Raw genomic sequence first — 27,002 nt, 5'->3', positions numbered from 1 at the left:
TGGCGATCCTTGTAAGCACCCCTTCTTTTCCCTTCAGCCTAAAGTGTAGTAGCTCTGACTTGCTGCTTTCAACCCAATGGCACTGAATTATGCTTTGAGATTTGCCGAAACTTTGTCCACAGCTTTTGTACATAGCCCCCTCTTTAAAAATTCTTCTCAAATTACCCATTTTGGATGTGTTCTCTGTTTCTAGCACATCAAGTTTTCTTGCAAATGACTGGGCCTCAGGTAAAATGCATTAACTCTTAGTAGTCAGATTCTTCTTAAAAGAATTCTGTAAACTTGTTAAGATAATTCAGACAAATTATATGATATATTTATTTTATTGTGGGATATAACATCTTTACATAGAAGTCATAACTTTCCAAGTACAATTTAACAAGTAGTGAGAGAGCAAATTTCAAAAATGTTATGTTTTACAATTCCACAGTTTCAGTTATTTTCATTTTAAGCAACTTCTTGATAAGGTTAGGAAGAATAGTTTCTCCTTAAAAATTTAAACATGCAGATGTATGTGAGGGTTTTTGTTGTGTAGGTGAGTGTGTCCACATGCTCATTTATGGATTCCTGCTTGCACACACTCTTCCTGACTAAGAAAGAGAAAGGGATTCACAAAAAGAAATGTGATTTCAGAAGAAACAGAATGAAAAGAGACCTTCTAAAATTAAGATGGGAGAATATCAGAGGGAAAATAGATGCCATTTTGGGGCTATTATACTATTAAATCTGAATTGAAGTCTATGAGATTTTTTTTTTTTTTTTTTGTCCAGATATGCTGTGGGATATCACACTAAGGGGAGGAATGCTGAGTTTGAAAATAAATATCATAATCCTAAATGAAGGGGTGCTGGAATTTTTGCTTTTCTAATCCTGTTTTCACATCTAAAAAATGTAGATAAATAAGAATGAAAGGGGAAAGGCTACCAGACCTATTCAAGCTATGCATGGTAGTTGTTAATTACCTTGCTTTTAATCTCAAAAGTGTTTCACTTAAGTATATGCTTTTTTAAAAATTTGATTCCCAGAAAATAATTAGGTGGCATAATTTTTTATTATCTGAGATAAAACCAAAATATAGAGTACAAATTAATCATTATTTCCTGAGAATATTAACTATGTTCCTCTGGAATGTTCTATTTAACAGTATGAGATTGTTTGTTTTTGTTTTTAAATCTCTTTACACTTAACCTTTACCCAAACTCTCTTAGATTATAACTTCTCATATTCCATTGAAGAATCTTTCATATGCAACTTCTTAATCTTCTCTCAAATAAATATTCATTGTACTTGCCCTCTATCTGCATGTTTTCTTCTTTGTGAATACAAAAGAAGACATATCCCTCCTACTGTGAAAAGCCCACCTTTTTGTTTGTGAGTTGAATCCTCTCTCTCTATTCTGGATCATTCCCATGAGCACACAAACATGATCCAGAAGCTCCAATATGTTAAAAGCTCAAAATAAAAAATATTATGTTAACCAATGCAAGGGTGGTATATGAGAATCTTGATCTTGTATTTTATGCATGATTGTTCTGTAAACCTACAACTTCTCTAATACAGAGTAAAAAGCACAGCAAACTTTATATTCAATTATGAAAGACTGAAAATCCTCCCTCTGAAATCAGGAACAAGACAAGGATGCCTGCTCTAACCACTACTATTCAACATTGTACTGGAATGTCTTGCCAGAACAATTAGGCAAGAAAGAGAAATAAAAGGCATACAAATTAGAAAGGAGGAGGTAAAAGTATATCTATTCAAAGATAACATGATCCTTTACATAGAAGATCACAAAAATATCTACAATAAAACTACATGAGCACTTCTTTGCTAAATTGTATAATTTAGCAAATGTTGGAAAAATAGATTCTTATTTTTTGTGTGCTATTCATAAGGCAAAGACACAATAAAATTTTACTTTTAATTTTGTTACATGTTTAACCCTTTGACTATGCTTTTCATAAATTTAGACAACTTGCAAAAAATAAATCAACCTAAGATTTGTACTGTTTGTTGATTTCTGTGGTAAATATTGTTATGCCTGGCCAGTTACAATTTCAAGGTACTAGACTGAGATCACTGAATGAGGAGTTGGAAAGAGATGTGATCGAGTTTATTATTAAGTAGCATTTCCTCCATACCAATACTATGGATGTAAATAACAACAAAAGCATAGATAACACTATATGTAGTAAATGATTAGGAAGTGATGAGTTTTGAATGTTTTTTTCTTTTATAAATATGACATTTAATTATAAGTTTATAATTTGATGTTTAACCAAAATCACAAAAAAGTTCACAAAATTTCCTAAAAATTTAAGAATTGGCTCAGGCTGGTAGAGCTGGCTCCAGTACAGCACTGATTCCAATCTTTTATTAGCTTTACATTTTTAAAACAATATTTGAATTTGAAGAGCTCTTTGATGCTTTCCAAATGCTCCTTTCTGATAACTTTATTTTCTGTTGTATGGAAACAAATTAATATGTAACTTTCGATTATATATATAATGTTTTCACATAAAATTAACCCTGAATTTTCACGTCTGTTTAGTTTTGTTGTTATTTCACCTTGTGTGTATTGTTCTTGGCGCTACATATTAATTTTTTGCCAAGTACTTGGAGATTTTTGTGAATATATTTGTATATTAAAAGGCAGCTTTATAAAAGAGATTGGAATCTTTGTGTACATTGATAGCACTTGTTGAGTGAAGGAATTAACTATAATGAGGAGGCAAGCTGCCTTTTTAATATGAAGATCTCCAAATGTGAGACTCTAAAGATTTTTCACCTAGCCTGGTCAGTAAAAATTTCAACAAATGGGCATACCTTGTTTTATTGTGCTTCACTTTATTGTGCTTCACAGATATTGCATATATACAGATATACATATATATATATATATATATATATATATATATATATATATATATATATATAGTTTCTGGCAAGTCTACTTTGATCAGGACTATCAGCACCATTTTTTCAACAGCATGCATCACTGTGTCTCTCTTTGTCACATTTTGGTAATTTTCACAGTATTTTAAACTTTTTCACTGTTATTATATCTTTTATGGTGATCTGTGATCAGTGATCTTTGATGTCATTATTGTAATTGTGGGGTCATGAATTGTGCCCATATGAGACAGCAGTCTTAATCCATAAATGTGTGTGTTCTGAATGCTTCATTGACTAGCCATTCCCCCTATCTCTCTCCCTCTCCTCAGGAATCCTTAAAATTGATATTAGGCCAATTAATAATGCTACAATAGTCTCTAAGGGTTCAAGTGAAAGGAAGAGTCAGGCATCTCTCACTTTAAATGCAAAGCTAGAAATGATTAACCTTAGTGAGGAAGTCATGTCAAAAGTCATGACAGGCCAAAAGCTAGGACACGTGTGTGAAAAATTTAGCCAAGATATGAAAGCAAAGGAAAAATTCTTGAAGGTAATTAAAAATGTTACTCCACTGAATACATGAATGATAAGAAAGCAAAACAGAATTATTGCTGACATGGAGAAAGTTTTGATCTTCTTGGATAGAAGATCAAACCAGTCACAACATTCCCTTAAGCCAAAGCTTAGTCCACAGCAAGGTCTTAACCCTCTTCAATGCTTTCAAGTCTGAGAGAGGAAAGGTAGCTACAGAAGAAAAGTTTGAAGCTAGCAGAGGTTGGTTAATGTGGTTTAAGTAAAGAAACCATCTCCATGGCATTAAAGTACAGGGTGAATCAGATAGTTCTAATGTAGAAGATTCAGCATGTTATCAAGATTTAGCTAAGATAATTGACTAAGGTGGCTCCATTAAACAACAGGTTTTCAATATAGACAAAACAGCCTTATATTGGAAGAAGATGCCATCTAGGATTTTCACAGCTAGAGAGGAGAAGTCAATGCCTGGCTTCAAAGCTTCAAAGGACAAACTGACTCTCTTGTTAGGGGCTAATGCAGCTGGTAACTTCAAGATGAAGCCAACACTGATTAACCATTCCAATAATCCTGTGGCCCTTAAGAATTATGCAAATCTACTCTGCCTGTGCTCTATAAATGGAACTAGAGAGCCTGGATGATGGCACATCTGTTTTCACATGGTTTACTGCATATTTTAAGCCCTCTGTTGAGAACTACTGCTCAGAAAATAAAAATTCCTTTCAAAATATTGGTGCTCATTAACAATGCACCTTGTCACCCAGGAACTCTGAAGGAGATATACAATGAGAATAATATTGTTTCAATGCCTACTAACACAACATCCATTCTGCAATTTTGACTTTCAGGTCTTACTATCAACTTTTTTAATAAAGCAGTAGCAGTGTTTGAGATGATTCACTCCAATTTTGAAAGAAGATCTACTGGGTAAAATGCTATCAAATTGTATCACATGCTACAGAGAATTATTTTGTGAAAGTATCAGTAAATTGATATGACAAACTTCCTTCTTATTTTAAGAAATTGTCACAGTCACCCTAACCTTCAGCTACCACCACCCTGATAAGATAGCAACCATCAACACTGAGGCAAGACCCTCCACCAACAAAAAGTTTATGACTCACTGAGGCTCAGATAATGGTTAGCATCAATATGGTAAAAACGTAACTTTTACATACATTGAGAAAACAAAAAATTTGTGTGTGTCGCTTTATTGCAATATTTTCTTTATTGTGGTGGTCTGGAACCAAACTCACAATATCTCTGAGGTATACTAACACAATTGCCACTTTTCTGCCTGCTTTCATTTATAATATTTTATTCCATTGTTATTCAATCTTTCATTCACTTTGTTGCTAAGTGTCTGTTATGCCTTTTTAAATCCACTACTCTAATTTTAGTGGCATTCACAGGACAATGTAAAAATAAATGCATTCCATGTTTATAAATCTGTCCTTTTAACAAAAGTTTCCAACATCTCTTATTTAATTTATTCAGTTTTACGTCAATACTGTTCCACTGAAACTGATATTTTTGAGGTCATCCATGAAACTCATATTGCCAGACCTAATGCTCACACTTTGCTACTCAAACTTTTTGCAACATTTAGGACAATTGACTGCTTTCTCCTTCTTGAAATACATATTTGACTTATGTGGCATCCCTTTCTAATTTCGGTTTCCTTGCTGACTCCTTCTGCTGTAAATTATGTAAAAATATTTTATTTAATAAATTTCTACCCCCTCTTCTTTCTGTCTTGAAATCTAATTCATATCCATACTATACTGACAACGTACAAATTTCCAGCTCCTTTTTCTCTGACATCTGAACTTATTTGCTGTCTCTTAATTCCAACTCTTGAAACAGTGGACAACACTCTTTATCTCCCATTCACTTTTGTCCCAGTCAAGGGGATTCACTTTCTCAAATCTGAAACTTAACAATCAATCATAATCCCTCACTCTTCTTAACACTCATGCTGAATACCATGTAATTCGGCATCAAATCCTGTCTGTTCTGTCACCAAATATGCAACTCATGTTTATTTATCTCCTCCCTGGACTCTTCCATACTGTTAGTAAATATTTCTTATGGTTCTCTCTTAATCTTCTACACCTACATCCATTTCCTCCCTAATAGTACATAGGATCCTAAAATATAAAGCATGCCATGTTGATCCCCTGTTTAAACCGTTTCTATGTTTCTCATTATACTGAGAATAATAACCCGGCATCATAACTTGACTTATAAGATTCAGCATGAATCTAATCTCCAGCTAACTCCACAAAATAATGTCATCTCCATTCCCACAATGGTTCAGGCACAGAAATCTTCATTTCCTCCATTAAACATGCCAGGATATTTTCTCCAAGATTCTCATTATGCAGTTTGCTATTTGTAATTTCTCATCTGGAATTCTCTTTTCCTTACTCTTGGAACGTATATAATATTTTGATATTTTGAGTAAGGTCACCTAATTATAGAAACTTTTCTTAATCACAATGTTGTATTATTTCTGCTATAACATTTATCATAAAATTTAATAATTTTATAATTGTGACAGTGTAAGGATTTCTTCTAGTTAAATGTCCATGGAAAAGGGGCATTGTTTGTCCAATGTCTCATCGATTGTTAGCAACCAGTCCCCTGCCTAACTCGTAGTATTTTCTCATTGGATATTAGTTGCTAATAATTGCACTGGCTATTTTGTCATAGACGGATTTGACATTTCATAGCATGCTTTCTACTATATACATTAAAAGGTAGAGATGTGTTGGTAAGAAGCATTTCTTCATATCACTTCATATTTACTAGCTTTTATGTAGGGAGAGCCATACTTATTGTATGATATATATTACTTGTGCTTTTGATAATCAGTGCTGAGTTAACATTTTCATTGGTTCAAGTAGCCATAATTGGGCACCAACAGTAATTGAGATTAAAATTGAGATTAAAATATATTTTATCTAGAAAGGTAAAACAAAAACAATGTTTTGGCAGAATTAGCCTAGCACACCCAAGTCTATTGTGTGGTGTTCCATAGTGTCTCTACAGGCAGCAAAAAATCACTATTCCCTCTACTCAAGCAAATTTCAGTGACATACATAGATTTAACTTTTTCAATTATCATCATTCATAACTGACCCTGAAAACGTAAGGCAGTTCTATTTTGTGGAATTTATTTGAACCTTTCCCACCAAAGCTGGAAAGCAGTATAGAAACTTTTACTCTGTGAGTGAATCCAATAATTTTTCAAAATTATCTATCCTTCCTGATATAGAGTCCCAGCATATAAAATTAGTTTAATTGTTATTTACACATCACTAAGTGTAGTATAATCATTAGGATCATTCTCTGAAAGGAGTATGTTGCCTTGTTAAAGACGTAAAGTACAGATTGTGAAAGCAGTGTCACAGAGTAGATCATGTACAGCTCTTGGAAATAACTTCTGAGTTCTTCTTTCTTTTTAGGCTGAATAATATTCCATTGCATGTTCTAGTCCCTTACTTTAATAAGCTAATAGCTTAATAGTTTGGGATAGGGCCAAACTATGGTCCACAAGTTGAATCCAGTCTGCTTCCTATAAATAAAGTTTTATTGGCATATATCCATGCTCATTTATTTTTCTATATATATATTTTCCCACAATTTTAGAGTTATATTCTCATACCATACATTTATCCACAGTGTACAATCAGTTGTTCATGGTATCATCATAAAGTTATACATTTATCACCACAATCAGCACTTGAACATACTGATTACTACAAGAAAAATTGTTTTTTTTTTAGCAATAAGAAAAAAATGATAAAAAGAAAAATAACATGTCATACAATACAATATACTAGTAAGGACAGCAAATAACACCGCTACCAAGAATCCCATATTCCTATCCTATATCCCCCTCTCATATACATTTAGCATTGGCATAGTGCCTTTGTTACATTTAATGGAGGTATATTACAATGTTACTGTTGACCATAGACTCCAGTTTGTTTTGATTATGTTTTTTCCTGAATACCATCCCCTTTTCAAATTTCTACAAGGTTGACATTCATTTGCCTTCCCACATGCAAAACCATTTTTATATTTGTATATTTAGTAACAGTCATTGGCCACTCTAGTTTTTGCCACGTTATACAGTCCCAGTCTTTATCATCTATCTTTACCTCTGGTGTCATACATTCTCCTTTCCCACCTCTTTCAGCTTTACTCACAGACATCTTTGTTCAGTGTACTTACAATACCGTGCTACCATCACACGGTATTATGCTATCTATTTCTGGATCTATGCAATCAATCCTAAACATTCTGTAGTCCTTCAGCATCAAATGGCTGGTCTCTGCCCTCTTTCTATCTCCTGGTCGCCTGTGTTGTCAGCTTTTAACTCCCAAAGTTTTTTCATTAATGTCTGTTCATATTAGTGAGACCATACAGAATCTGTCCTTTTGTTTCTGGCTAACTTCACTCAACGTAATGTCCTCAAGGTTCATCCACATTATTACATGATCCATGTCTTTGTTCTGTCTTACAGCTGCGTAATATTCCATCATGTGTATATACCACAGTTTGTTTATCCACTTGTCCTTTGATGGACATTTGGACTGTTTCCATCCCTTGGCAGTTGTGAATAATGCTGCAATAAACATAGGTTTACAAATGTCTGTTTGTGTCTTAAGTTTCAGTTCCTCTGAGTATATACCTAGCAATGGAATAGCTGGGTCATATGGCAAATCTATATTTAGCTTCCTGAGGAACCTCCACAATGTCTTCAAGAGTGGTTGCACAATTCTACATTCCCACCAACAATGAATAAGTGTGCCTCTTTCTCCACATCCTCTCCAGCACTTGTCATTTTCTGTTTTTTGGATAATGGCCATTCTGGTAGGTGTGAGATGATATCTCATTGTGGTTTTGATTTGCATTTCCTTAATAGCCAGTGAAGTTGAGCATTTATTCATAAGCTTTTGAGCCATTTGTATTTCCTCTTCAGAAAAATGTCTGTCATGTCTTTTGCCCATTTTTTAATTGGATTGTTTGTCTTTCTGTTATTGAGATGCAGGATTCCTTTGTATATTCGGGATATTTAACCCTTATCTGATATGTGGTTTCCAAATATCATCTCCCATTGTGTAGGTTGCCTTTTGACTTTTCTGACAAAGTCCTTTGATGTACAAAAGTGTTTAATTTTGAGGAGATCCCATTTGTCTATTTGTTCTTTGGTTGCTCGTGCCTTGGGTGTGAGGTCTAAGAAACCACCTCCTATCACAAGATCTTTAAGATATTGCCCTACATTTTCTTCTAAGTGTTTTATGGTCTTGGTGCTAATGTTTAGGTCTTTGATCCACTTTGAGTTAATTTTGGTATAAGGTTTGAGATGGACATCCTCTTTCATTCTTTTGGAAAAGGAGAACCAGTTCTCCAAACACCATTTATTGAACAGGCTGCTCTTTCCCAGTTGCTTTGGCTTCACTGCCTTATCAAAGATCAGTTGTCCGCAGATGCGAGGGTCTGCTTCTGAACACTCAATTCGATTCCATTGATGGGTATATCTGTCCTTATGCCACTACCATGCTGTTTTGAGCACTGTAGCTTTGCAATATGCTTCAAAGTCAGGTAGTGTGAGACCTCCCACTTCATTCCTCTTTCTCAAGATATTTTTGGCTATTCGGGGCACCTCACCCTTCCAAATAAATTTAGTTATTGGTTTTTCTATTTCTGTAAAGTAAGTTTTTGGGATTTGAATTGGTATTGCATTGAATCTGTAAATCAGTTTAGGTAAAATTGACATCTTAACTATATTTAGTCTTCCAATCCATGAACATGGTATGTTCTTCCATTTTTTCAGGTCTTGTTCAATTTCTTTTAGCAGTTTCTTATAGTTTTCTATGTAAAGGTCTTTTGTGTCCTTGGTTAAGTTTATTCCTAAATACTTGATTCTTTTGGTTGCTATTGTAAATGGGATTTTTTTTCTTGATTTCCTCCTCTTGTTACACATTACTTGTGTATAGGAACACTACAGATTTTTGCGTGTTGATCTTGTAGCCTGCTACTTTGCTGTATTCATTGACTAGTTCTAGTAGCTTTGCTGTAGATTTTTCTGGATTTCCTACATATAGAATCATGTCATCTGCAAATAGTGAAAGTTTTACTTCTTCCTCTCCAATTTGGATGCCTTTTATTCCTTTTTCTTGCTTAATTGCTCTAGCTAGAACTTCCAGCACAATGTTGAATAACAATGGTGATAGTGGGCATCCCTGTCTTGTTCCTGATACAGGAACAGCTTTCAGTCTCTCCCCATTGAGTGTGATGTTAGCTGTGGGTTGTTCATATATCGCCTTCATCATATTGAAAAAGTTCCCTTCTATTCCTATCCTTTGAAGTGTTTTCATCAGGCAAGGATGTTGAATTCTGTCAAATGCCTTTTCTGCATCAATCAAGATGATCATGTGGTTCTTCTGCTTTGATTTATTGATGTGGTGTATTACATTAATTGATTTTCTTGTGTTGAACCAGCCTTGCATACCTGGAATAAATCCCACCTGGTCGTGGTGTATAATTCTTTTAATGTGCTGCTGGATTCAATTTGCGAGTATTTTGTTGAGGATTTTTGCGTCTATATTCATTAAAGAAATTCGTCTATAATTTTCTTTTTTTGTAGTATCTTTGCCTGGTTTTGGTATTAGGGTAATGATGGCTTCATAGAAAGAGTTAGGTAGCTTTCACTCTTCTTCAATTTTTTTGAAGAGATTGAGCAGGATTGGTATTAATTCGTTCTTGAATGCTTGGTAGAATTCACATGTGAAACCACCTGGTCCTGGGCTTTTCCTTTTTGGGAGCTTTTTGATGACTGACTCAATCTCTTTACTTGTGACTGGTTTGTTGAGGTCATCTATTTCTTCTTGAGTTAATGTTGGTTGTTTATGCTTTTCTAGGAAGTTATCCATTTCTTCTAAGTTGTCTAGTTTATTAGCATATAGTTGCTCATAGTATCTTCTTATTATCTCCTTAATTTCTGCAGGGTCGGTAGTTATATTTCCTTTCCCATTTCTGATTGCATTTATTTGCATCTGTTCTCTCTTTTTTTTTTTTTTTTGTTAGCCTAGCCAGTGGTTCATCGATTTTATTGATTTTCTCAAATAACCAACTTCTGGTTTTGTTGATTCTCTCTATTGTTTCCCTGTTCTCAATTGCATTTATTTCTGCTCTAATCTTTGTTATTTCTTTCCTTCTGCTTGCTTTGGGGTTAGTTTGCTGTTCTTTCCCTAATTCCTCCAGGTGAGCAGTGAACTCTTCAATTTTTGCTCTCTCTTCTCTTTTAATATAGGCATTCAGGGCAATAAATTTCCCTCTCAGCACTACCTTTCCTGCATCCCTTAAGTTTTGATAAATTGTGTTTTCATTGTCATTTGCCTCGAGGTATTTACTAATTTCTCTTGTAATTTCTTCCTTTACCCACTGGTTTTCTAAGAGGGTGTTGTTTAGCCTCCATATGTTTGTGAATTTTATGACCTTCTGCCTTTTATTTATTTCCAACTTCATTCCATTGTGGTCTGAGAAAGTGTTTTGTATAATATCAATATTTTTAAATATGTTGAGACTTGCTTTGTGACCCAACATGTAGTCTATCCTAGAGAACGTTCCATGAGCACTTGAGAAAAAAGTGTATCCTGCTGTTGTTGGATGTAGTGTTCTATAAATATCTGTCAAGTCTAGTTCATTTATCATACAATTCAGCATCTCTGTTTCTTTAGTGATCTTCTGTCTAGATGTCCTATCCATTGATGAGAGTGGTGTATTGAAGTCTCCAACTATTATTGTAGAGGTATCTATTTCTCCTTTCAGTGATCGCAGTTTGCCTCATGAATTTTGGGGCATTCTGGCTTGGTGCATAATTATTTATGATTGTTATGTTTTCTTGATGAATTGACCCTTTTATTAATATGTAGTGTCCTTCTTTGCCTTTTTTAATTGTTTTGCTTTTGAAGTCTAACTTGTCTGATATTAATATAGCTACTCCCGCTTTTTTCTGGTTGTTGTTTGCATGAAATATCTTTTTCCAACCTTTCATTTTCAGTCTATGTTTGTCCTTGTGTCTAAAGTGAGTTTCTTGTAGACAGCATATAGATTGGTCCTGTTTTTTAATCCATAATGCCAGTCTGTGTCTTTTTATTGGGGAGTTTAATCCATTTATGTTCAGTGTTATTACTGTAAGGGCAGTACTTTCTACTACCATTTTGTTTTTTGGAATTTATATGTCATATCTTATTTTTTCCTCTCCTTTTACCTTTCCTGATAATCTTCATTTCTGCAGTCTTCTCCAACTCTCTCTCTCCTGTCTTTTCCTATCAGACTGTAGCACTCCCCTTAGTATTTCTTGTAGTGCCAGTCTCTTATTCACAAACTCTCTCAGTGTCTGTTTGTCTGAAAATGTTTTAATCTCTCCCTCATTTTTGAAGGAAAGTTTTGCTGGATATAGAATTCTTGGTTGGCAGTTTTTCTCTTTCAGTATCTTAAATATATCATGCCACTGCCTTCTTGCCTCCATGGTTTCTGCAGAGAAATCTGTACATAGTCTTATCGACCTTCCCTTGTATGTGATGGATCGCTTTTCTCTTGCTGCTTTCAGAATCCTCTCTTTGTCTTTGACATTGGACAATCTGACCAGTGTCTTGGAGTAGGTCTATTGGGATCTGTTCTATTTGGGGTACGTTGTACTTCTTGAATCTCTAATTTTCTGTCTTTTATGAGAGTTGGGAAATTTTCAGTGAATATGTCTTCTATTACTCTTTCTGCCCCTTTTCCCCTCTCTTCTCCTTCTGAGATACCCATAACACGTATATTTGTGCGTTTCATGTTGTCACTCAGCTCCCTAAGACCCTGCTCATATTTTTCCAATTTTTTCACCATCTGTTCTTTTGTGTGTATGAACTCGAATAACTTGTCTTCCAGTTCACTGATCCTTTCTTCTGCCTGTTCAAATCTACTGTTGTGTCCTTCCATTGTGTTTTTCATCTCCTCCATTGTGGCCTTCATTCCCGTGAGTTCTGCCGTTTGTTTTTTTAAGTTTATGAATTCTTCTTTATGGTCATCCAGTGTCTTCTTTATATCCTTCAGCTCTTTTGCTATATCTTCCTTCATTTCATCAAATTTATTTAGCATTAGTTGCCTCCACTCCTGTGTCTCAGCTGAGCTTTTAGTTTGTTCCTTTGGCTGGTCCATGTTTTCGTGTTTCCTGGTATGGCTTGTTATCTTAAGTTGTCTAGGCATCTGATTTTCTTGATTAGTTTATTTTGGAGCTTGTTTTCTCTCTTTTACCTAGTGGTTTTCTTGTTGGTTGGCTTTGTTCTCTGGCCTCTGTTATTTAGTTCAACTTATTCTAGACCTCTAACTTAGGTTCTATTTAGTTGATCAGAATTTTTCCCCTCTTGTTTTTTCTGTTTCTTGCTCTGCCTCTATGTAACCTTTTTGTGAGTGGGTCTCCTCAGATATGGTCAACCCTAGTCAGATTTTCCCAGTCTAGTGAGGCCCAGGTCTCATTGGGAGGGTATGGAGTTTTCCTGAGAATGAGACCCTCCTCTGAGGCCTTTAGAATTGATGCTTTTCCTCTCCTGTCCAGCAGGTGGCACTGGCCAGCCTGCAGCTCCCCCACCAGTGTTAGGAGGTGTGAAGACTTTAGTTCTCCTGGTGACTCTGATCCTGTCGGGGGCATGGCTGACTGAAGCCAGAATCTGAATTCCAGCCCCTGGGGTCTGAGTTCCCAGAAGGAGGACTGCCAGTTGAGCTGGACCTCCCTCCACTCTCCCAATCCTCAGAACTCCAGTTGTCTCTCAGGGGCACTATTCCCTTCTCCCCTCTCCTCTTTGGGGCCTCTCCAGGTAGATTCCTTGGTCAGCCTGAGTTGCCAATTAAAGACGGGGGTGGAGGCCTTCAGTAGTGAATACGGAATTCAAAGACACTATGGGTACTCTGTCTCCCCCAAGCCCAGCCTAGTCCCTCAACCTGGGCTTTCCAATAGAAAATAACCAAATATATTACTTTTAGATTAACAAAAAAAAAAAAATAGAAAAGAAATCAAGAAAAAGAAAAAAGGAAAAAAAAAAAGAGTCTCTTTTAAAAGTCTTTCCCCAGCCTGGAAGTTTTGTCAGTGTCAGAATAGAGCATTTAAAGATACCATTTGGGCTATTGTCTGATAATTACTCTCCAACAGCTTCAGTTCCACCCCTGCTGGGGGCTACTGAAATGCAAAAAGATAAGGGATCAGTGAGAAGCCAGAAGGGACAAAATGTAGGGGAAAAAAATGGCTTTTTTGGAGTCTGGGAATGGGTGCCCGCTTTTACGTGCCCCCACTTCTCGGAGCCCAGCCCTTCTTTAGCACCCCAGCTCCCAAAATTAGTTAATTAATTTGTTAATTAATTCTGCAGTTGAGGCTGGGTTGAGACTCCCTTCTTGCCCTCAGCAGATTGCTGTTTTTGTTTTTTTTTCCCCCCCTTTCAGGGAGCCGGCAGCAAGACAGTCTGTGAGGTCTGAGTGGGGAGGGGCGCCAGACCCCTCGTCTGGGGAACTTACAATGTTCGCTGCGATCTCACCTTTTCCTCCAATTCCAAACATGCGTCCAATGTGTGACTGGTTACTGGAGACCCCGAAAACACTGTTTCATATAGTTCTTGGGTAATTGCCAGCTGCTCTAAGGGAGAGACAAAATTCTGCTCCTCACCACTCTGCCATCTTCGAGAATATCTTCTTGTTGATGCTCTAGTTTGGAGCTTTTATGGCCTCCATGGTCATTTATTCTTATATCCTCTATGACTGTTTCTGTGCTACCCCAGAGTTGAGAAGTTGTAACAGAAACTGTGTGGCCTTGTGTTAATTTCCTAGGGCTCCTGTAACAATGTACCACCAACTTTGTAGCTTACAAGAACAGAAATTTATTCTCTCACAGTTCAGAAGTCCAGAAGTCAAGATGTCAACAGATTTGTTTCCTTCTGGAGGCTCTGAGGGAGACTCTGTTCCATGATTCCCTCCCAGCTTCTGGTGGTTGCTGGCAATCCTTGCATTCCTTTCCTTGTAGCTGCATCATGCCAATTCCTGCCTCTGTCTTCACATGGCCTTGTTTTAAGAATGACAGATGTTGTATTTAGGGTTCACCCTAATCCAATAATAAATCGTATTCTCTTAGGCAAATAAAGCTGCAAAGACCTTATCTCTATGTAACTTCACATCCTGAGGTTCCAATTCAGTGTGAATTTTTAGGCAACACTATTTAATCCAGTTCAGCCTAAAACACCCCAAATTCTTTCTATCTGGCCCTTTGCAGAAAAATGATTGCTGAACCCTGGTTTAGGACACTGGTCTAGTCACCTGACATGTGTAAGCCCCATTTTCTTTGACTATGACAAGGGAATTGGGTTATATGAATATGAGTATCATTTTCTCTTATGTGCACTAGTCTAGCTGTGTCTGGTTTTAGAGACCTAGACTACATTAACATTCATATCAATAGTAAACATTTATTTTTCTGCTTTTCCCTTTTCCATTTTGAACACATTAAGTAAATGTAATACCCACAGCAGAGAAAATACTGACTGCAACAAGAATGAAGAATCAATATTTTCTGTCTCTCATTTATTTTTCATTTTTTGCAGAAAGCTGAGGAAAACTGTCAAGTGGTGACAATAAATAGAAATTTGGGACATTTTAGCAGTTGTTTGTTTGTTTTTCATTTTATACATCTTTGGCAAAACATACTGCAACCAAGATGGCACTCTATCAATAACATTCAATTTAATCTAAAACTGTAACCAATTTTCTATCAGTAACATTTTATTTAATTTAAACCTCTAACCAATTTTCCTTGTTCATTATATATAACATATGCTAGTTACTTAAATATAGAATTATTTGTGGAAAACAAGATTCTAAGAGCTGAGATTTTGTATACATATGTGATAAATCAATTAAGCTGATTAGTGCGAAATTGAAAGGACAATTATGAGATTTTCAAATAAAATATTCATAAATATAAGAACACTTAACATTCCATTAATATAATGAAATAGAATGGCACACCAAGTTATATGTCATCAATCTTTTCCTTTCTTTACACATTTATAGTGCCTTTAAAGTCTAAAGGCAATAATATCATTTAAAAAATTATAAAGTGGTAGAATATATTAAAAATAGTTCCATCAAAGTTTGTTATGCATATGATCCTAAAACAGTAAAAGAAATGTACTGAATCAAAGGATTGAAATTTGGCTTGAAAATTATCTAATGCATATGTTTAACATGTCCTTTCTTTTTAGAAGGAAGTAAGAATATTAGTGTAATCTCCAAATGGAAAAGGCCTTTAAACACGATGGGAAATCCAGAAATCATGAAGAAATTATATAAAATCTTTAAACTCTAATGGCCAAATACACTATAAATAAAATCAAAAGACAATTGGTAGTCACACAGAAAAATACAATATGTATCTTCCTACACATGAGGATTTCCAGTATCTCCCATATTCTCTTTTCCACCTACTACCCCCTTTCTGTGTTTCTCTTTATAGCAAAACTCCTTGAACATGTCTAGGGCAATGAGTAAACCCCACCATCTCTTTAACACACTCCAATCATATCTATCTCCCTATTCCTGCACTGAATATTTTCTTGGCAAATGGCATCACTGATGTTCATTTTGAAAAATCTAGTGGTGACTTTTCAGTCTTTCTCATCTTCTCAGTTGCCTTCAATATCACTGGCCACTTCTCCTTCTGGTAATACTTTATCTCTTGTCTTCCTTGGGACATACTCTCCTGTTTTTCCTCCTACCTGTTTGAGAAATGCATGAATTAATTTTCAAACAGAGATTGCAGCAACCTGTAAACATTTTTTGTTTGTCCCCCACAATGTGTGTTTATTTATTCAAATTAACGTTGCATTTTGATTGCCATAGATCAGTAATCACCTTAGGCTGCAAACTGTTTAGATGGGCCCTCATGCTCATTTCTCTCATCTTTTTTACCTACATTACCACTCTTTTTTCTCCTTTGTGGAGAAAAAAACTTTTTTTTTTTTGGAGTAACCAATATAAAGATAAAGATGCAAATTCCCATTTTAACCACATTCAAGTAGTACTACTTATAGTCATTATTGTGCTACCATACATATATAGTCAATATTGTGCTATCATCACTGACATCCATTACTTCTCACTTTCCATTACTTCAGAAATTATTCACTCATTACCTCCTCTACCTCTGATAACCTATAACCCACTGTCTGTGTAAAATTTGGGTCTTCTAGTTACTTCACATATGCAAGATGATGTAGAATTTGTCTTTTTGGTGTCTAGCAAATTTCACTCACATGATGTCTTCAAGTTTCATCCATGTTGCAGTGTAAATCATAACTTCATTCTTTTTATGGCTGAATAATGTCCCTTTGCATGTATATACCATATTTTATTTACCCATTCATCCATTCATGGACACTTGAGTTGCTGCCAACATTTTGCTGTTATGAATAATGCTGCTATTAACATTGATGTACAAATACCTGTTTGAGGATATGGAGACTTCATATTATTAAGATGTCAGTGTTACCCAAAACATTATTCAGTATCAATGCAATACATATCAAAATCTCAGCAGCTTCTTTTTGCAGAAAAGCAAAACCAATCATCAAATTAATATGCAATTGCAACAGGGCCCTGAAGAGTCAAATCAATTTCACAGAGGAAGGGCAAAGTTAGAAGTCTCACATTATCTAATTTCATAAATTACTACAGAGTTTCAATAATCAAAAGAGGATGGTACTGGCCTAAAGATAGACCAATACAGACCAATGAAATAGAATTGAGGATCCAGAAATAAACCCACATATCCATTGCCTCCTGATTTTTGACAAGGGTTCCAAGCACCTTAATTTGGGAACAGTCTCTTCAACAACTGGCATTAGAAAACTTGAGAGCCACATGTGAAAGACTGCAGTTAGATAACTTCTTCTAACCTTATACAAAAATTAACTATGAATGGATCAAGGACAAAACATGAGTACAAAACTCATAAAATTCCTAGAAGAAAACATAGGGGGTGTGCTGGTTTGAAGCTGTTATGTTCCCCAGGAAAGGCCATGCTCTTTTAGTCCATTCTTGTGGGGGCAGACCTACTGTGGATGGGACTTTTTGATTAGGTTGTGTTCCAATTTGCTAATGCTGCCACTATGTAAAATACCAGAAATGGATTGACTTTCATAAAGGGGTTTTATTCAGTTACAAATTTACCACCTGAAGGCCATGAAAATTTCCAAACTAAGGCATGAACATGAGCGTACCCTCACCAAAGGAAGGCCAACAGCATCTGGAAAACCTCTGATAGTTGGGAAGTCATGTGGCTGCCATCTGCTGATCCTGGCTTGTGTTCCAGCTCCTCTCTCAACTCCTCTGTATTCTTCAAAATGTTCCTCTGTGGGCATTTTAGTCCTCTCTAAGCTTCTTTGGAGCAAACAATGGGCTACCATCTCCAAAATGTGAGCAAAATTCTGCTTTCAATGGCTATCTTCAAATGTCTCTCTTAGCTGCTCTCCAAAATGTCACTCTCAGCTGTTCTGAGTTCCTTCTGTCTGTGAACTCTTTTATAGGGCTCCAATGATTTAGTTAAGACCCACCTGAATGGGTAGGGTAACACTTTGATGGAAATTATCTAATCAAAGTTTTCACTCATAGTTGATTGTGTCACATCTCCATGGAAACACTCAATCAAAGGATTCCAACCTAATCAACACTAATATATTTCTGCCCCCAAAAGATTGCATCAAAGAACATGGCATTTTGGGGGACACAATACATCCAAATTGGCACAGATTGTATCAATTGAGATGTGACCCACACAATTCAAGATTGATCTTAATACTTTACTGGAGTACTCTATGAGAGGATAAAAGACAGAAAAATCCCAGAGAGCTCAGAGTGAGAAATACCCAAGCATGGAGACAAAAACCTCAGAGACATTAAGAGAGGACTCACAGAAGCTCAGAGAGGAGGCCAGTGGAACCATAAGTTGAAAGCAATGAAACCCAGGAGTGAAGGACCAGCAGACACCGGCTATGTGCCTTCACATGTGATAGAAGAAACCCAGATGCAACAGTCTGTCTTCAGATTCCAGGTATCATCCTATTGATGTCTTAATTAGGACATTTTCATGGCCTTAGAGCTATAAATTTGTAAACTAATAAATCTGCATTGTAAAAGCCAGCCCAGTTCTGATATATTACATCCTGGCAGCTTTAGCAAACTGAAACAGATATTTGTACCAGAAGTGGGGTGCTGTGATTTGCAAGTACCAAAAATGCTGCAAGAGCTTTATAAATGGATAAGTGCAAGATTCTGGAAGAACCATGAGGAGCTTGACAGAAAAGGTCTAGATTGTGTTCAAGAGACTTTTGGTAGAAATATAGACTCTAAATGTATTTCTGATGAGTCCTTAGACAAAGGATTAATGGGTCATTGCAAACTGAAAGAAAAACAATCCTTGTTTTAAAGTGACAGAGAACTAGGAAAAATTGAGTCCTGATGTTGGATGGAAGGCAGAATTTGAAAGTGATGAACCAAGATATGTAGCTGAAGAGATTTCCAAATTAAATGTGGAAAATGCAGCCTGGCTTCTCCTTGCAGCCTATTGGTAAAATGTGAGAAGAAAGGGATAATCTGAGAACTGAACTCTTGAGTATAAAGAAACCAGAAATTGATAGTTTGGAAAATCCTGAGCTTAAAAAAAAAAAAAAAAGAGATCCCAGAGAATAGTGCCCCATCTGAAGACCAAACATGAAACTGTCAGGCAATTTAGTAAAAGTCAGGATTGGAAATGGAGTTATCCAGAAAGGATTTATAGAAAGTCCTGTTGTCTGATAGTTGGGACCCCTGTATGCTGCATGTGAAACCAAGTTTGTTGCGGGATCTGTATAAATGGACCCACTGCCAGCTTGTACTAAAAGGGACCAAAAAGGGATAGATAAAAGGAAATACGACTTCAAGGCAGAACCATGGAAACTGAGGTCTGGAGTAAAGAAAACTTGGGCCAAGAGTGAGAACCCACCCATGCACATGGAAAGTATGAATTTGCCTCTGAGTTTGCAGAGGGTGGGCATTCCTCTCCATTGCTCAAAAGTATGCTGCTGCCCCAGGTCTCAGAGAGGGAGGAGCACATTCCCCACAGACTGAGGAAAGTCTGGTCTGTGTCGAAGAGATGGCAAAGAGTCCAGCTGCCACAGATGCTTGAGGAAGGTGGGGATGAGAACATGGCCATCTCCCCAATGTTGGAGATGTTGGAGCCCTCATTCCAGTGATTGGAGAGAACAGGGCTGCTGTGCAAGCCCTTGGAAAATGTGGGACTGCTGTTCTCTCAAGCCCTGAGGATAAAACACCATTCTTTAGAAGATTTTTAGATCTGTAAACCTAATGAAGTATGCCCTGCAGTCTTTCTGAACTGTTTGGGTCCGGTGTCCTCTGTTTTCCTTCCAATTTCTCCCTATGGCAATGGGGATATTTATCCTATGACTGTCCTTCCTTTGTATATTGGAAGCAGATAACTTGTTCTAAGTTTCACAGTCCAAAGCCAGGGGAACTTTGCCTACAGACAGGCCATGCAGTACCTGATTTTGATGAGACTTTGTAGACAATATTGTTACCAAAGTGATTTAAGGCTTTGTAATATTGTGATGGAATGATTATATTTTGCATAAAGAAGGAACATGTCTTTTTGGAGTCCAGAAGTTGAAGTGTGCTGGTGTGAAGCAGTCATGTACTCCAGAAAAGGGCATTTTCTATTAATCCATTCCTGTGGAGCAGACTATTGTGGGTGGGACTTTTTATTTGGGTTATTTTAATTAGGATGTGACCCACCCAATTCAAGGAAGGTCTTAATTCCTGGACTCTTTTAGGAGAAGGTAAAAGACAGAAAAATCCCAGAGAGATCAGAGGGAGAAACATCCAGAAAGTTTAGAGAGAAAAGCCCCAGAGACATTAAGAGAGGACCCACAGAAGCTCAGAGAGGAGGTCACTGGAACCATAAGCTGCAAGCAATGAGACCCAGGAGTGAAGGACCAGCAGACACCAGTCATGTGCCTTCCCATGTGACAGAGGAACCCTGGATGCCAGTAGCCTGTCTTCAGAGTCCAGGTATTATCCTATTGATGCCTTAATTGGGATATTTTCATGGCCTTAGAACTATAAACTTGTAAACTAATAAATCCCCATCATAAAACCAACCCATTTCTCATATATTGCATTCAGGCAGCTTTAGCAAACCAAAACGGGGGTAAACCTATATAACTTTAGAGTTGGATTTGGCAGTGATTACATTGCCAATTAAAAAAAAATGGGCATAGGTCTTGAACAGACATTCTTTAAAGTGGATATATCCATGACCAATAAGCACATGGAAAGATGCTCTACATCATCGGTTATCAGAGAAATGTCGGTTATCAGAGAAATGCAAATCAAAACTACAGTGAGATGCTATTTCACACCACTAGGATGGCTATTAAAAAAAACAAAAACAAAAACAAACACACACACACAAAAACAGAAAATTATAAGCTTGAATGAGGATGTGCAGAAATAGGAGCCCTTATATATTGCAGGTGGTACTATAGAATGGTGCAGCCACTGTTTGGAGTTTGGAGTTTCCTCAGAAAATTGAAAATAGAATTGCCATAAAACCTGGCAATCCCTCTTCTTGTTATATACCCAAAAGAAGTGAAAGCAGGGACTTGTAAGGATATTTAAAAATATCTTTTTATTTACCTTCTTTATGAACACTAAATTGGAAAGGTACCATATAGAAATATCAAAAAAAAAAAAAATGTTGATCTAATAGCATGTTACAGGTTTATACTCAATATTTACATAATTTTGTAGATAACTTTGCTGCCCTGTAACTTGGTTCGTATACTGTACTATTATCAGTATCAAAAAGAGCCCATACAATTCTGAGAAATGTTATTTAAACTAAAATGTTCTAAGAAATTCTGCTGTTTGGTTTCAATTAGATTTACTTTTTATCCACTTGTTGTTTTCATTTGTTATCTATTATTAAGAAGTTACCTTGATTTTGGAAATCTCGCTTTTTTTTTTTTTTTTTAATCCATGGTTTAAAACAATTACAACTGGTAGATGGAAGAAGATGGTGGCATAGACAGGAAGCGAAGTTAATTAGTCCCCCCAGATCAACTAATAAACAACCAGGAGCAACCAGTATATTATCTGGAATAACTGCTGGGGGACAACCATGACTGTCTACACATTGTGCCCCAATCTGGTTTGGGAACAATGCCTGAGATTGCAGCACGGAATTTGTGAGTAGAAACTGTGGGTGTGATCTGGTAGCCCCCTCCCCCATGGCAATACAAACTGCAAAGCCTTGCTGAGCTAGAGAGCAGCACCCTCTGGACAAGTGAATATACCTCAGGCTAGCTCCAACTGGGGTTTTAACTGGCAAACATGGACTGCTCAATGCAAGCAGCAAATCCCCAACAAGCAAACAGTGGCTTTTAGTGATGACTTGCCTTGAAGAGCCAGGGGATTGCTCTGTCTTGGAAGGAGGAGCCTAGAGGACTGGGTGCTATCTCTGGCTGACAGGTGAAACTGGGGGCCGTGGACTGACCTGAAAGTGGACTTTCTGTCCATTTTTCTCTCTCTCAACCTGAGCAACTCAGTGGAGAAAGCCTCAGCCATTTTCAGTTTGCAGTGCTCTGCAGTGGAGAAAGACAGGTGTTTTCAGTGTGCAGTCCTCTCACCCAGAAAAGGGTGGAGATAGCAGAGTCAGAGAGACAAAGAATATATTTAAATGCAAATGAAAATTCCCTAGGGCATGTATCTTTCCTAAGAGGAAAGAGGTGGTGTCCAGCTCTACTACTCACCTTCCATTCAGAATCAGACCCCAGGGCCTGGGGGAAAACAATCAAACCAGAAGCAACTTAAGCTGAGAATTAAAGGGGCCGCATCTCTTTACACCAGTTGGGAGCAACAGGCTGGCAGGCGCCACTTGCTGGGAAGGTTGAGAAAAGCACAGTGGCTAGAGGCCTCACAGGGTGTGTCAATCTTCTAACACACAACCCCAGGGAAACTTGGTGCTGAATATTTCCTCCTTCTGGGGCCTGAGCCTGTTCTGGTCTGGAAAAACCTGATTGGGGTAATCAAGAAAACCAGATGCCTAGACAATGAAAAACTACAACCTACACTAAGAAAAATGAAGTTATGGCCCAGTCAAAGGAAAAACTTACACTTCAACTGAGATACAGGAATTGAAACAACTAATGTTAATCAATTCAAAAAGTTTAGGGAAGATATGGCAAAAGAGATGAAGCATATAATGAAAACACTGGATGTACATAAGGTAGAAATTGAAAGTTTGGAAAACAACTGGCAGAATCTATGGAAATGAAAGGCACAACACAAAACATGAAAAGCACAATGGAGACATACAACAGCAGAACTTAAGATGCAGAAGGAAATACTCAGGAACTGGAGAACAAGGCACCTGAAATCCTACACAAGGAAGAACAGATAGGAAAAAGAATAGAAAAATATGAGCAACATCTCAGGGAACTGAATGACAGCAAGAAACACTTGAATGTACATATCATGGATGTCCCAGAGGGAGAAGGGAAGGGAAAAGGGGCAGAAGCAATAATAAAGGTAATAATGAAAATTTCTCATCTCTTATGAAAGATATAAAGTTACAGATCCAAGAAGCACAGCATACCCAAAACAGAATAGAGCTGAATAGATCTCTGCCAAGACACTTAATAATCAGATTTTCAAACATCAAAGACAAGGAGAGAATCCTGGAAGCAGCAAGAGAAAAGCTATCCATCACACACAAAGGAAGCTTGATAAGACTATGTGCAGATTTCTCAGGAGGAACCATGGAGGCAAGAATGAAGTGGGTTGATATATTTAAGATACTGAAAGAGAAAAACTGCCAACCAAGAATCCTATATCTGGCAAACTGTCCTTTAAATATGAGGGAAAGTTCAAAATATTCTGTGACAAACAGGCAATGACAGAGTTTGTGGACAAGATAAGTGTTCTACAGGAAATACTAAAGGGAGCACTACAGACTAATAGGAAAAGACAGGAGTGAGGGGTTTGGAACACAATTTTGGGTGATGGTAGCACAGCAACACTGAACGAAGATGACTGTGAGTATGGTTGAAAGAGGAAGGGTAGGAGCCTGCGGGACACAAGAAGGAAATGGAAAGATAAAGACTGGTACTTTATAACTCAGTGAAAACTAGAGTGCTCAAAAATCATGATAAAATGTACAAATATGTTTTTTCATGAGGTAGAACAAATGAATGTCAACCTTGCAAGGTGTTGAAAATAGGGAGGTATTGGGGGAAAAATACAATCAATGCAAACTAGAGACTATAATTAATAGCAACATTGTATTATGCTTCCTTCAATGTAACAAAGGCAATACACCAAAGATAAATGCATGTAAGAGGGGGACATAAGGGAGGGAGGGGTATGGAACTCTTGGCATTGGTAATGTTGTCTGTCTCTTTATCCTACTTTAGTTTAATGCTATCTTTCCTTTTATTGCTTCCCCATTATCATGTGTGTTTTTCTCTTTCTATTTTCTTTTTCTTTTGTCTCTCTACCTTCTTTGACTCCTCATCCTGCTTTGTGGAAGAAAAGGAGATGTCCTTATATAGACAGTGGTGATGGTAGTGAATACACAAATATGTGACTATACAGGGAACCACTGATCATTGATTGTTTACTTAGGACAGAATGTATGGTGTGTGAACAAAACTGTCTTAAAAAAAATGGGTTGATGAAGAAATCTTGAGAGCACTATATTCAGTGAAATAAGTCAGACACATAAGGACAAATATTGCAGGGTCTCACTGATATGAACTAATAATAGCATGTAAACTCATAAATACGAAATATAAGTTACCAGGATATAGAATGAGGCTAAAGAATGGGGAGCAGTTGCTTATTATGAGCAGAATGTTCAACTAGGTTGAACTTAAATGTTTGGAAATGGACAAGGGATGATGGTATCACATTGTGAGAATAACTAACAATGCTGAATGGTGCATAAATTTGGTGGAAAGTGGAAGCTCAGAGTCACATATATCACCAGAAGGAAAGTTAGAGGTTAAAAGATGGTAATATATAAAACAGTGAACATTGTGGTGGGCAATGTCTGTGATTAACTGCACAAATATTAGAAATCTTTTTCATGAACCAGAACAAATGTATGACACTATAACTAGAGGATAATAATAGAGGGGCATATAGGAAAAAAATATACCTATTGCAAACTATATACTACAGTTAGTAGTATTTCAACATTCTTTCATCAACAGTAACAAATGTACTATACAAATACTATGAGTCAACAATGGAGGTGGGGTGGTTATGGATATAAGAGCATTTGAGTTTCCTTTTTTTGTCTTTATTTCTTTTCTGGAGTAATGAAAATGTTCTAAAAATTGAAAAAAAAATTAATTGTGATGATGCACAGTTGTATGATGGTACCAGGGGCAAGTGAGTGTACACTTTGGATCTCTGGATAATTGTATGGTATGTGAACAATCTCAATTAAAAAAAAAATAGAAAAAGAAAACTAAATACAACTAACATTTAGTGAGTGTTTACTATGTTTAAGGCAAACATTTATTCATTCAATCATCATAATAAGTTTATTAATCAGGATCACCCCATTTATATTTGAATAAACCTATGCACCAAAAATGTAAGTTATATTCCCAAGGTCATGCATTTTAGAAAAAGTGAAGTCATGATAGGAGCTTGGCAATCTGGTTCCAGAGTTCTGATATTTGCTACAGTACTTTTGGAGTTTATAATGAATAATGACAGAGAGAATACATTTATATGTTTTGCAGTAGTATTTACATTCTATTTATTGTCTTCCATTGAGCTTTAAACATAGAGAATTTAACCATAACATAACTTAAAATGACTAAAATTTGTGTGTGTGTACACATGTTTGCATGTGCCTTTACTCCTCCTTAACCCTCCAATGAGCCTAAAGTTCAGGCATTAATTATGGAAATCAAAATTGTACTGTACTTAGATATTCTCAGGTAAGTGAACTATGAGCTATCTTAAATAGTCAAGATTTTACAACAAAGAGTTATAAAGGACATGCCAGCCAATTCTTGACATATAAAATGTTAGAGACCTTAGAACAACCATGTCTCAGCAGTAGCTGAAAGGTTAACGGAATTGGGATTTGTGTAGACATGACTGATTTTCCTTCTGCAGGAAGAAAAGGAGGGGGATAAAGAAGTTGATTTGGACAAAGACCTTTAAGGTCTTTCACATCTGCATCTTCCTTTCTTCAAAGCAGTGAAATCTCATTCTCTTCTATACTAAATTACTCTAATCTCTTAAAGGAATCCAAGGCTTGTCAGAGAAAGCCTTGTTCAGCCAAAATAAGCTGAGACTAGATAAAATAGTCAGTATGAGAAGAGTAAACACAAATAATGTGAATCAAGCAAGTTTAAGTCCAATTCCTGTTGTTAAGTCAGTGTCTCCTTGGTATTAAACGTTAATACATTTGTATCTTTATATATAAAGTGAGTGTCTTACAGGTATTTGACAATATCTGTCTTTTAATTGGTGTATTTACACCATTTAAACCACTGATATGGTTGACTTTAAAATTAACTATCTTTATATTTGTTTTTATTTTTCCCATCTGTTCTTTATATACTTCATCCTCCTTTTCTGCCTCTTTGGGTTTTATTGAGTATGTTCTATTATTCCCTTTCATTTCCTTCTTTGGCTTATTGACCATAATTCTTTGTGGATTATTATAGCATTCGTTTTAGAATTTTAGTATACATATATAATGTAACACAGTCTATAGTCAAGTGATAATATAACATGTTATGTTTAATATAAGAATTTACAATAGTATATATCCATTTCTTTTCTACCAGTCTTTCAGCTACTGTTGTGATACATTTTACTTCTACATCTTTTCAACCAGGGTTCAATACATTAAAACACACAGGCCAAATCCAACCCACAGCTTGTTTTCATCTAGCCCTGGAAGTAAAAGTGTTTTTCACTCTTTTAAAAGTTGTGAAAAAAAAAACACAAACAAAACAAGGAATATGCAACAGAAACCAAAAGTGTCCCACAAAGTTTAAAATATTTACTCTCTTTCTCTTTACAGGAACCCCATAATGTCCTGTCATTAGTTTTACTGTTAACGGGCACTTAACTTAGAGATGTAAATTAAAAAAAAAAAAATAGCTTTTGTATTTACTCATCTAGTCACCAGTTGTGGTACAATTCATTTCTATGGGCAGATTCAGATTTCCATGAAGTATCGTTTCTTCACTATTCATTGCAGTACAAGTCTTCTAGTGTTAGATTCTTCCAATTTTTTGTATATCTGAAATATTCTGTCCCTTTCCCTCATTTTTGAAAGATGTTATTCTTTGGCATAGAATTGTAGAATGACACACACCTCACCTACACACTGTTTTACTGTTTTTGTTTGTTTGTTTCTCTTTTCCTTTCTTTGCTTTTATTTTCCAGTC

This window comes from Choloepus didactylus, chromosome 3 (assembly GCF_015220235.1).
Source record: "Choloepus didactylus isolate mChoDid1 chromosome 3, mChoDid1.pri, whole genome shotgun sequence".
Classification (NCBI taxonomy): Eukaryota; Metazoa; Chordata; class Mammalia; order Pilosa; family Megalonychidae; genus Choloepus; species Choloepus didactylus.
The sequence above is the reverse complement of the archived record's forward strand: the minus strand, read 5'-3'. Positions refer to the sequence as shown.